Source organism: Mangifera indica, chromosome 10 (genome assembly GCF_011075055.1).
Source record: "Mangifera indica cultivar Alphonso chromosome 10, CATAS_Mindica_2.1, whole genome shotgun sequence".
NCBI classification, from domain to species: domain Eukaryota; kingdom Viridiplantae; phylum Streptophyta; class Magnoliopsida; order Sapindales; family Anacardiaceae; genus Mangifera; species Mangifera indica.
In genome coordinates, this window is record NC_058146.1 from 9,000,084 (window position 1) to 9,014,748 (window position 14,665).

Genomic DNA, 14,665 nt, shown 5'->3' on the forward strand with positions numbered 1-14,665 from the left:
TGCTGGGGGACACCCTTCTCTCAATGTAACAAGAGAAGATCTTGTCTTAGTGTATGCCTAAAAGTTGTCCAAAAATTTGTTGCCATTAAAAATATCAGTATGAATATCGTGTACGTTCGCATCCACCATTCGAAACACTCTATACTCCCTGACTATGATGCCTAAGAGTCATATATCGTAATCGATTAATCATAAAAATTTATAACTTTGCCTACCTAATGTGTGCAGTCAAAGTTTATAGGGATGAAAACCTATAAACAGTGAGAAATTAGAATGAACACATGTGTAGTTTGCAAATTAATTAAACGTAAATTATAATGAAAATACTATTATACTATACCATATTGACCATTCTCATGGCTTGTAAAACAAACCTGAGGTATAATTTGCCTCAACCATCTTCGTGAAAAGCTCAAGAAACCAATATTGCCCTATCCGTGTAGTCTGCCAACTGATGAATGTCATCTCGATTTGTCCTACGAAACAGGTATGGGCAATTGTCCAACACTGTGAAATGATTGCATGGTCATCATCCTGGTATTGACATAATATAGCCAAAAAAGAATCGACATGTTGAAATGGTATAAAAAACTTAAATTGTGTTAGTTATTAATGAATATATAAAACTTTTAACCAAATTATATAACACACATAACTTACATCGTCAGTTAGCTACTGATAAAATTCCACCACAATCTACTATAAACTATCTTTTGACTTCGATCTGATAAAGTAAACTTGATGCTCGTCAGATGCTATAGCTCTGTTGTATTATATGAGGAAAGATTGCTAACGCTTTGCAGCAGAGGATGGAATAGTCCTAAGTTGTTGTTTCGCCCTTACTTTGATTGGATTTGTGTATGAACCAACTGCAAGTACATACAACTGTTAAATCATTATTTCATCTTAAATAACAGTTATGAATTAATCAATTAATGTTACCTTATCCATACATATCGAAGGAGGTTTGACTAGAAAGTCCTCTATTGTAGCCAAGTCAATCATGCGTACCCTTTTGACGGACTACAAAATGATAATTTTGAAATTATCAGTAATCAGTATATATGAATATTTATATACTAATTATAATGGATATACCTCAACTTGGTTTGCATCAGAAACATCCTCTTATAGTCCTTCATCTATAAACTAATATCCATTGCTCGTTTGCTAAAGTTGGGGATATCAACAATTAATCACAACCGCTCACCCTGAAAAAAAAGATAAAACATTTTTAAATAAATATAATAATTAAAAATATAAATTGATCAATGACATTTTATCAAAAAATACACTACCTCTACAGTCAAAGAAGGCATACGGGGAAAACTCTTGATCGATAACGCCTCGGGGACAGTACCCAAAACAAGTGAAAAAAAACAAAATGATAAATGATATTTCATATAAAATGTGATAACTACAATAATGGTCATACATCATATGGGGGATTTGAAGCAACCGGAAGTCCGACCAAAACACCTTCATGAGCAGGACCTTATACGAATATGTAAAAGGAATTAATTAATGCTAATTAATTAAAAAATAGAGTGATAACAATAAATGACATACCTCATATCGGAGAGGTGATGTAACCGAAGAGCCAACTGATACCTCTTTGTAGCGACTACCTTAGGGTAATAATAATAATAACTTGATCAGTGACATTTCCTATAAAATATAGACTAAATATAATAACATTTAACATTAACTATCTCTAATAAATTAAACACAAACCTCATGTGGGTGATGGGATGGAATTGACTTATCAGTGGGGGAGGTCATCCCAACACAATTGTGTATACCTTGAAAAAAGTTAAAATAGATGTTAAAACAACAACAAAATATAATTTTTATATTTTATAAATGAGATGTGGCTTTATAACCTGGTCGACTGGAGCTCGACATATACGAATGATGATTTCTTCCAAACAAGTCAAGCGATCCTTTAATCGAGTTATCTAAGAAGACATGTTGTCATATAATTAAGTCATCTATGAAGACACCTCATTGTAGAAACAAGAAATCTCATGTAAAATCATAATGCCCTAGTACGCTAATACAATATCTACTGTGGGCCGAGTGGCTGATATAGATGGGGGACACTCTTGTGTGACAAGATAGGTATCACGGTCCTCAACCCTAGAATCTGAACTACAAGAGGACATGAAGGCTACTCTATAATAGAGGGCTAAATACGCTCCTCAAGTGTTCCGAGAATACTGACTGGTATATCTAAAAGTGGCATGATTGGAAAAACCCCATCTCCTATCGAGGGAGGCATCAAAGACAATGAAGAGGAATGCAGATTCGACATACCGGTGTACTCACAAATATTCAATGAATCAATTAACTCAATGATTAATGATTACATACCTAATCACCGATGAAAATAGTGCCCATATGACTTCAAGTAGGAACGTCTCGTGTACGCCACCTAAACATCCGTAGAGACACATGGATATCAATCATATCAATCAATCATACAGGGTGTCTAGAGTCTCATATATCCAATACTACAATATAACCATTAATGATTAAAATAAATCAATTCATAATTTTTTCAATTAATATATACAATCAATAAATATAAATTTACCTGAAATGCAAAAGAAAATTCTTAGAGGTCATATTTATGCATTTTAGGCATCCGTCCGAAGTAGATTATGTTACTTGCCTGCTACATCGACTCGTATGTCATCTGCCACACGACAACGCCCTAGGTATAAGAATTAAACCCATTCAAAAGATCAATGAACTGTAAGTATTTGGTAGATACTTTCTTTCATCAATCATTCCCTAATAATAGCATATGAAGGCAGTACAATAAGGGAATCTTGACGACATCAATATCGTCATCCCTCTTATAACCTAGCCAAAAAAACGTGCTTGATGTTGTGGTACTACATTTTTAAATAACCCTAAAAATAGGTATCTCTGATCCTATGTCCGGATGAGTGGAGAATATCCGATGAAAGAGCAATAAGTTAGCTAAATGATAGCTTTGTCATTAAGGAAAACTTGAATGGGTTGAATCTTACGTTAACCCTATTAACCTTAAACCACAACTCATCTTTGACAAAGGGCTGATATAGCTGTTGCAAAAGAAATACAAACACCAACACTTTAGAAAATTTGATATTCAGTAGATGAAGGAGATGCCTAAAACATGCCCTCTCAAATAGTCAAAGCTAATCAAGGGTCAGTGTTGACCTAATCTTGGATATGACAGTGCGATGTACATGGCATATAACCTCTGCCCGAAAGTGTCCTGACTCATCGGGAATTCGTAGCTCACTTTTGATACATTTCCTTTTATGAGAAGTATCCTACAAAAAATTTTGAACATTGGTAAGAATTTCATGAAAACAGATCCCTAAACAAATATGGAAATGAAAAATTAAAAAACATAGAAAGATAAAAAATAGAAGAACAATCAAAACAAAAATGAAAATTGAAATCTACATGTTGAAATACTCTAAAATGTCAAAAATCAAAAAATTATTTAAAAATCTGAAAATACAATCGATCTATCCTAAAATGGCAAAAATTGAAAAACAAAACTAAAATTCGAATTCTATACGTTGAAATACTATAGAATATCAACAATAAAAAAATCATTCAAAAATCTAAAAATACGAGTGGATATATTCTAAAATTGACGAAATTCAAAAAAACAAAACTGAAATTCAAAAACTAAACATTGAAATACCCTAGAATCAAAAAAACCAAAATATCGATAAGAAATTTCATCATTACATCTTAAAATGTGCCTAAAAAAGCACAAAAATGAAAAACTGAATATCAAATTCAAAAATTACATATCGAAAAACCCTAAAATAGGAAAAATGGATATGAAATTTGAAAACTACACGTTGAAAAACCTAGATGTGAAAAATATCAATTTACCCCCTTAAAACATTTCTACCACGAACAAGACCAATATTTTCCCTTGCCCTCTCAGTAATTTTCTAATCTCTTAAAGTCCCTGCAGATTAAAAAAAACAATTTTCCCCGAACCCATGGTTCTCATGACATTAGCCCATGGTTTCATGCAAAATTTCAAAAAAATCCTTTGTGGACTACCCTTTTTTCCCCCAACTCCCTAGAATTTTGAAAAAGCTAACTCCCCCCCCCCCCAACCCATGGGCAATCTCTCCTACCTGTGGGAGAATTCATTCGGTTTATGGGATCCACTGTTCCACAAACTCGAGCATCAGTGATTCTAACCCAGTTTTCGACCCAAAAATCATCGTTTCTATCTCCAATTTCAACATAAATCAAATCTACATATCTTATAACAGAAAGCCCCTTAAGAAATTTAGCCAAAAAAACAAAGAATCAAAGCATTTTATGCATTGTTCAAAATCAGAACCCTAAAATTTCAAACACCAAAATCTCCCTCAAATCTCAATAATCTTAACAATAAATTGATTCAAACAGCAATAGGGAAGATGTACTAACTTTCTCTGCCATTTTCGATCATTGAAAAACATGAAAATAGATAAAAATCACTTCACCTGTGGAAGGCCCGTGGGATGCCCATGAGAGACGCAAATTTTTTTGAATTTGCACAGTGAAATCATGGGAAAATAATGGGGAAAATATGTAAAATTCTTGGTTTATATATAGGGACAATTTGGTCATTTCATAAAAAGGGGGCATTTTGCTTAATCCTAATTATTTTGGATAATTTTACTTAGATCCCCTTAATTTAAGGCATTTATATAATTCCCTGTGTTTTAAACTTGTCTTTCCTTAAAATTCAATGAATATGGAATTATTTTATACTTGTTTTTCTTATAATAATGAACATGAAAAAATTTTATTATTGCTTTTCCTAATGATGAATGATTTTGAAGCAAAGAAGATTTTATGATACAATGTTTGTTAAGAATTACATATTATGTTTGTTTTCATTTAACGAGTTGATAACTCACTTCTGGCCTCCATCATTTTGTCAAATACATTTTATAGAATAGCTAAGAGGTATGAAATAAGATGAAATTAAGGCAAGTCGAAAGATTGAAGATTCTTGATATCTAGATTTTATTATTGATGAAATATGTAATTACAAATGATTAGTTATAAGACTTTGATTATTTTCAATTTATTTTTTTGGAATCATTATTTGAGAGGAATTTAAAAAATTTAATGATGCAAAAATAATTTTACTTTAGAATAGATTCATAAAAATTATTAGCATTTCAATTTGAATATGTTCAGAACTTTGGGTGTTTCAAAGGCATTATTTGAGTGATATAATTCTTGATTATGATGGTTTGCATACATATACTTGAGTTTGTCCAAATTTAGGGTGTTTCAAAGGCATTCTTTTCAAGATGTTGTTGATGCTATTAATGTCATATTATTCTTAGACGTTGAGGCTATGATTGTATGCAACAATAACTAATCTTGGTTCTTTAAGAACATGAATTTTTGGATGCTAATAGATTTCCCATCCTTTAGAATAGTTTGGAGAGGGCATGGCTTATTTTTATCTATAAAGCCACTAAGATGATATCCAAACAAAAGTGAGTTGAATTGAGCTTGCCAAGATAGGTAATTAGATGAGGTTAATATCAAAGCTAACTGAGTTGTTGTATGGATGGAGATAAGGTTGTTATTGTTAGAGTTTTGTTGTAGAGGAGTGGAAATGGTGGGCATAGTTGTATTGCCTTCAGAGGATTCTTCAACCATTTAGCCATGGAGACTTACAAATGTTGCATCCATTTATGTAAACATATTCCAAATAGGGATAGATTCGAGCTAAGCTCAAACAAAGACCAACTCAAGATTGAGCTTGGCTCGATCGATGCATGAATATATAGAAACACCGAAGAAGAAGAGATGAGTTATCAAAAAAAAAAAAAGATGAGGGACTAAGACATTCAATTTGTGGAAGGAAAACAAGGTTGAAACATGCAGAAAAAAAGATGTCAAAGGATTATCTGAGCCAAAAGAGAGATTGGGTGGAAAAGAGGGTAGTAGCATGTAAAACATCAAAAACATGGAAAACACTAGCCAAATGCAAGAGGATGATATGGCACATGATGTGGACTTGTATGATGACATGAAATATGATGTTGTAGCCTATTCGATGACATGACATGATGATATAGATGCACATGATGTTGTGGGAGCCATATAGAAAGTTTTATACATGCGAAATAAGGATTCCTAATCCAATTTAATTAATTAAATCTTTTATTAATTTTAGTTTTCCTAATATTTTTGGTGTCCTATTTTAATGTAGGGGATAAAGAGTATTTAGGATTTTATGGTTTAAAAATCTCAATTTTAATTAGGAGTTTGTTAATATTATTTCTTATAATCGTAAGTTCGTAGAATTTGGAATTAGCTAGTATTCCTAATTTTAGTTAAACTAATATTCTAGTTTAATAAGTTGTTTATTCTAGTAGAGTTAGAATTTATATTTTAATTAGGAGAGTTTTTAAGCTCAAATTATTGTAATTCTATCAATCAAATCATCAATTATCAATAAAATTCAATTTAATTTTTTTTTAAGAATTGTTTTGCAAATTGCATTGAATTCTTTTTTATCCCTTTGCATCTGTTCGCAAAACTCTTAAACTCAAGCCAAATTGGAGTTTCAATTTGAGTTTGAATCATTTGAATTGAGCATTGTGTCAAGCAAACCATCTCGAATCAAATCTAACTTGAAAGATTCCACATTAAACTTGAAAGTATATGTTATTCAATAGACTTCCTTTCAAATTCAGACATCTTCAATTCTTGCAATTTGTCTAAGATGAAAGAAATTATATATCAAGAGAACAAGAAGTGAAATGAACAAGGACAACAATTCGATAAAACAAATTAAAGTGTGTGTGAAATCAATAAAACAAACAATCTCACATATAAACCGTAAACATAAATACCTAAAATAGGGTTAAGTTATAAAACAAACAATCACACATATAAACAATCAATGTTATTTCAATATTTACTATTTTTCTCATTACAATAAATGTATAGGTTAATGAATTATTCTATCACTTATAAAAAAGAATAATATATTTATGTACTAGATTCTTATTCCTACAAGAAATCTATTAGAATTTTTATTTCTAATAGAAATCCTAATATGGATTTTCATGAATTAAATCTAATTCGTTTACAACTTAGAGGTATTGCTCCCACCTACTCATCAATGAGCAAGGCCTTGTCCACTAACCAACCAACATGGCATGTGTTCATGCTACTTTATTGACGAAGTAGTTGCCAATTCCAACAATAAAAGTGTTTGGTAAAGATTTTTTAAAATTGTAATAAATTTTAAAAAATAATTCTAAAAACTAATGGGATTGGCTTTTAAAATTGAGATTATTGTTGGAAATTTAAAAAAGCAACCAAATTTTGTAAATTGAAATACTATAAATCACATACCCAAATTTTATACCCTCTTGTTCTAAATTGAATTTTTTCTGGAACACGTTTGGATTAATTATTTTTATAACACGATTTGTTTTTTGTATTGTATATACTTTCCTTTGTTTGGTGACTTCGTATTTTGGTTATTTGTAATTTTGTGTACAAAAAAGGAAGAAAATATTTTGCATTCTATAAATTTTGCCCAACTTTATCGAATGTAGCAGTTTTGGGACATTTTATATATGTCCAACTGTTAAGTAACTACCTCAAACTTAACTTGCTCTAATTGCCATCAAGGCAGTTTATGCAATTAGGTCAGGTTGACTAGTCATAGGTAGACCCAAACCTAATATCTCGCACTCAAACATGACTAGAGATCTAAATGAAATACTTAAACACTAAATTCACATACAACAATATATTTCATACTTGCAAATGTGTCCTACAACATTATGAGTAAGTTGTATTTGGGAGTTTGTTAGTATACATTCGTTAGGAATAATATAGTCACTTCAAGCTAGAAAGATAATAATTAATATTTAGTCTTGTTGTACCTTAGACTTATTTGGTAACACTAATCTCTACAATCCTTTAAAATAATTTTGTTATCTCACTATGTATACATGACCAAGTCATACCTTACATATGGCTGACCAATAGATACATATAAAAGATAAATCTTTCTCTCTTGAAATTCTCAATTTAAAATTAGTTGTTTTTCTAGTCATGTTTCATATACCGCATCATACATAGTCATAGGTAACAAGCTAAAATAACAAAACACTAAGAGTAAATATTGAATAAAAATAAAAATCTAAGGGTACAACATGAGGTAAGTCTTATAAAGTCTCACACAGTGAGAAATTAGAGATTCGTTCACCCACTATTTTTATTGGTTAACTTATGCATATATGGTAGGAAAACATGTGTTATAGTGTATGTTTTTCACAAATGTCATATATCAACACTATACATATCTGAGTTCAGTCGCTACGCCTAATATCTAACTTAAGTTCTTAAATATCTTCAAACTTACAGTGATTTATTAAGAACTCAAATTTGTCATTTAAAGTTATTTGGATATAGGGAATCCAAAATGGTCATTGTTAAATATATCTATCTATGACCTCATATTGACTAATCATCAAGACGACATTTCTATTTTAATAATTCTTTTTCTCAAAAAATATGTCTGATCTTTGCTCTTTCTCTCAGTACTAAAGGTGATTGCTTGTATGAACAAGCCAATCTATAACTTGTGTGATATTATAATCACATTGAGCTTTTAAACAAAATGATGTGTATATAGTGAAACACCAAGAATTCTAATATGCAAATTTAGAAATAAAATAACTTTGAATTCATGGTTTTCAATGTTGTGTCACTAATACATTATATTTGTTCAATGACTTATCATTATAGTTTATGCAATCTAAGAGATTTAACATGTGCAAGATATACATTTCTTGGAATAGGTTTGGTTAATGGATCAGTAACCATATGATGCTTAAAAATATATTTTACACTTACTTTCCACTTTGAAATGATGTCTCTTACAAAATTGCATCTCCTATCAATATATTTGGTTCTACTATAAAATTTGGGATCTTTTATAAAAGCTATTATAGCTTGATTATCATAGTGGACAACTACTAGTTGAATAATATCGTTCCTTATGCACAAATTCATAAAGAATCTCCTCAACCAAACAACTTCTTTTATAATTACTAAACAGACTATAAACTCGGTCTTTATTATGGATAAGGTTATGCTTTTTAGTTTTTTAGTATTCCAAGATAAGACACCCTTTTGGAATAAGAATGCATAATCAAAAGTGGATTTGTGTTGGTCTAAGTTACCTTCCCCATCAATATCTGAATAACCAACCAAACATAAATATGATCCGTGATAACACAAACAATAATTCACAGTGTTTTTTAGATATCTCAATATTCTTTTGATAGTCTTCTAATGCTCTTTTCCAAGGTTAGATTGACATCAACTAACCAACCTGATAGTAAAACAAATATCTAGGTGCTATATACATCATAACATACATGAGCCTTCCAATTGCATTTGAATAAAGTACTAGGGATATTTCATTTCTTTCATCTTAAGTCATGGGACACATTTCTTGGCTCAATAACTTGCCTTTTAACATAAGAGTATCAATGAGTTTGCAATTTGTTATATTGAATCATTCTAGAACCTTTAAAATACAATGTTCTTATGACAGACTTAAAAGTTTCTTTGAAATATCCTCTTTTATTTTAATTCCTAATATGTAATTTGTCTTACCCATATATTTTATGTCAAAATTCATACATAACTAACTCTTAATGGTTGTCATATATTCCAAATTCTTTCTAACTATTAAGACATCATCCATGTAAAGAGATAGAACTGCAAACTTATTATCACACGTCTTCACATAGACACAATGGTCTTATTCAATCATCTTGAAATCATAAGACATTATAGCCTTATGGAATTTTAAATAATGCTATCTATATGATTATTTAAGCCATATATTGATCATTGAAACTTGCACATTTTGTGTTCTTGACCTTTTACAACGAAACCTAAAGGTTGTTTCGTGTAGATTTCTTCATCAGGCTCTCTATTAAGGAAAGTTATCTTGACATCCATCTAATACAACTCTAGATTCAAATGTGCTACGATAACTAGAAGCAAACAAACTAAAGTAAATTTCATAACTTGTGAAAATCTTTCTTCGTAACCTATACCTTCTTGTTGAATATAACCTTTTGCCACAATGTGAGCTTTGTATTTATCCATTGAGTCATCAGCCTTATATTTGATTTTAAGAATTCACTTATTCCTAATGGGTTTTCGACCCAATGGTAAGTTAACAAAACTCTTGACTTTGTTTATTTCTATGGATTTTATATCTTTTTCCAATGCTTCTTGCCATTTTTTTTCTTATCATAGGATGATAGAACTTCTTTTATGTTTTTTGGTTCATCATCTTTAGGAGTGGTAATGTAAAACTTCATTTTCAATTTCAAAACATTACTTATGTACCTTTGGATGACCATTCTTACACAATTAAAGATCATTTTTCTCACTACTTAAAATTGGTTAGAGCTCAATCTCATCCTCTTACTTGGCTAAAATGGATGAACTCATTGCTCCCAATGTCTAAAATAGGTAAAGTTACTACCTCTTATGATTCAACTGATAGTTGTTAAGATTTATTTATTCCCCCTTTTTTTCTTCCATCTTATATAGATGAAAACCTTTATCAAAACCCTATCAAAAAAAAAAATCTTCTTTGAGTGTAACATCTCTATATTCAATTTCAGTTATTCTTTCATCAAAGTCTTCCCCAATGAACACATACCCTTTGGAATGTTTAGAGTATTTTATAAAGATACATTTCTTTACTTTTGGTGTCGATTTTCTAAACTTATAAGAAGAGTCATAGATAAGTGCAACTGACCTCTAAGGTTGCAGTTAATTTAAACCAAGTTTTTACCTATCCATAACTTATTGGGAATGGAAACAATTGATTTAAAAGACACTCAATTAAGTATATAGGCAACAATTAATAATACATCATGCCAAAATTGTTTTGGTAGATTTGAATGTGCCATCATCCACCTAACCATTTCTAATAAGGCTTTGTTTCTCTTTTTTGCTACGTCATTTTGTTGTAGAGTTCTTGTAATTATTAATTATCTTACTATTTCTTTTTCATTACATAATTGTTATAATTCTATAGAAAAATATTCATAATCTTGATCAGTTTTTAAGACTTTCATTATTTGTTTGACTAATTTTCAATATCATTTATATAGTGTCTAAAGCAATTTATTGCTCCTAACTTATAGGAGATCAAGTAGACACGACTATGTCGTATATAATCATCTATAAAAGTAATGAAATATGAGGCATTATGCCTTGCCTTAACATTCATATGGCCACAAATGTTTGAATGTATTTGTTGCGAATAAAGTTCAACTCTTATAGCTTTGTTAACCGATTTTCTCATAGTTTTTCTAGCTAAACAATGCTCATATACAAACAAGTCTATTTTTGTGATAAGTCCTAATGAACTTTCATTGGTTAATTTATTCATTCTTTCTTGGCCAATGTGCCCTAATCTTGCATCTCATATATTTGCATCTATATCTATATTATTGGGAATCACAAATAATGAAAAACTATCATTATTATCATTATCATAATAAAAAGTGTTGAACACCTTAAAACCATTTGAAAAATAACTAGATCCATAAAAAATAGTACCATAATAAACATTAACAAAATTCATAGAGAAATTTAAATTACATCCAAATTTGAGCAAAATAAGCACAAAGACCAAATTTTGTTAGAATATGAAATAGATAAAACTTCATGTAGGTATTAGGTTTAACCACCTCATAAAACTAATCTGCATGTGTCTATCCTTTTCACTTTAACTTTTGAATTGTTGCCTACATAAATCCATCTTGTCTCCTTAAGAGTTGAGAAAATTCCATAAAAGCTCTTATATCACAAGTTACATGGTCCTTAGCTTCTGAGTCTATAGTTTGTATAAGATAAGATTCAGTTAATAAGATAGTACTGGAAACATAGGTCAGGTCTCATAATTTGAGATATAGTGCAACAATACATTTTTCAACTCCATGCATTCATGAGCGAAATGACCCTTTTTAGCATAATTGTAACATGTCATTTTGGTCTTGTCTCTCTTTCCAGTGCGTTTACCTCTTTATTGACAGATTGACTTATTCTTGTTCATGAGGCCTTGAATGACCTTCTTACCTTTCTTAGACTTATGCTAGTTATGTTTAAAGCCAAAAAATTTCTTAGAGCTAGACTTTGCAATGCATGTATGAAGATTTAGTCTAACTACCTCTAGGTGCTCATCTTTATAGCTTAAGATGGTAAGCAATGGCAAAGAAAATCCTAATATTTTTATTGTGGGTCATGTTCACTTTCATATATTCCTATTCATTTGTCAGGTTACACTAAACTATTTTCAACTTTATTATCATATTTGACATTTCCCTCAGATGTTGCTTTATTATTTTGTTAAGAACTTTTTTATATGTGTCAAATTTGATAATCAACTACCAAAGTTTAGAGAGAATGGTTCTCGTAAACTTTTCCTTCAAAGCCATCCCCATGACATGTGCAGTCAAGTATTGTTAGTACTTATATACTAGATTTTCATCCATGGAATTGATCAAGATTCCTTGAGTAATCGAGTCTTTCTATTTCCATATGTGATATGTATCCATATCACATTTGTGTTAGGAATTATTTAGGTTTTCCTCCTAGCCAGTCAAGGCTCCTTCATTACTTGATTCATGACCTCCAAGGCCTTTTGCCCGTTAAAGACATAATGCATCTTTAGATGTCAAATGTTGAAATTCTTCCTATTCAATTTCTCTCATTTGTTCAAATCAGCAATAATGTTTTTCGATGTTATGGTCTATAAGACAATAAAGACATATTAAACACAACATTAACTATTGTACATATATACATAAATATTGTCATAATCATGCATTAAAATTTAAAACACTTACACTAGACAAAAAATCAAAAGTTCAGTATGTTCCAATCATTCAAAATACATATCAACTATGCTAAATACTAATTTTGGATGAGAATTTCATTAAATTCTATCAATCTTAGAATTCCTACCAATAACATATCAAATGTTGGATTAACAAACAAACAAACAAAAAAACTTATGCACCACTATTGTAACTAGGATCATTTCATCATCTCATGCAATTCTTGGAGTCACATTATCCATGATAAAGTTCCTATGTTGTTTGCAATAGCCCACATGCCTCGTATTTTATTGATTTGGGAACAACGATAAAAAATTGGATTTTCTCATATTCATTACAATTTGTCACTCTTCAGTAAGTTGTAATCCATCTACATACTTCCAAAAATTCTTTACATTCTTGTCTCAAATAAGATCATGTATCACGAGAGTTCAATTATCAGACATGGATATAAATAGACCATATATTATCTCTTTTTTTATTAAGGATACATGACTTAGTTTTAAGTCATAATATTTGTGATATATAGTCCTAACATGCACTATTAGGTTGTTAGATGTCTCATCTTATAGTTTAGATAATAGTCCTTAATTAACATATTTAACCTATATATGAAAAATGGACAAAAATTAATAAAAATTACACATGCATAATAACACAAACAAAAATAAGTTGATATGTCATTTAGCATTGTATAATTCAAAACATGTTCCCTAAAACACCTTTACATGTTTACATGAGTCGAAAAGAGGTCACACACACTTTTACACATTGTAAGACCTACTAAACATGCATTCACATGTCGATGTAAGTGTTAACACGTTATCACGTGTTGATAAAAAGGGACCTATGAGATTTCACATGCTAAAAAAAGTGACCAACTTGCTCTCATATGTTATGGAGTGATCGATGCATGACACATAAAAGTCATGGCTATTGTCTTGGTTTCATCAATTTTGACCTTATTTTAGTGTTATTTTCAAATTAAAACATGCAACACATATCTAGACATTATCCTAACGTGTTTCTAAGTCTCAATTTCATGAAATTTCACACAAATTAATTCAAACCCAAAAATTTGAATTTTGAATACAAAAACAATAGTTCTAGGCAATTCAATTTACAGAAAAATAGGCACAAACATTAACCCTAGGCTTTGATACAAATGTTGAAATAAAAAATAGCCAAATTCTATTAATTAAGATACTATAAATCACATACTCAAATTTTGTCCTCTTCGATTTTGAATTGAATGCGATCTGATACGTGTTTGAATCAATTATTTTCACAACATGATTTGTTTTTGTATTGTCTTTGGTTTTGTATACTTTCCTTTCTTTGGTGGTTTTGTACTATTGTTATCTACAATCTTACCTAAAGAGGAGGAAGAAAATATTTTGCATTCTGTAATTTTTTTGTAGCTTTTTGGAATGCGGTAGTTTTAGGACATTTTATATATGCCAAGCTGCCAAGTAACTGCACCAAACTTAACTTCCTCCAATTGCCGCCAAGTCAGTTTATGCAATAGGGTCAGGTCAAACCGTCATGAGTGGATCCAAACCTAATAGAGATTATTTGTAAAGTTCATTTACAATACAAAATGACAAATATACCCATCAACAGTTCTCTAAATTACAAAATGAATTTAGATATAAGCATTTAATTCAAAGCATAAACAATTTCATAATCTATTTATAAATTTTAAACATAATTCTTTGCTT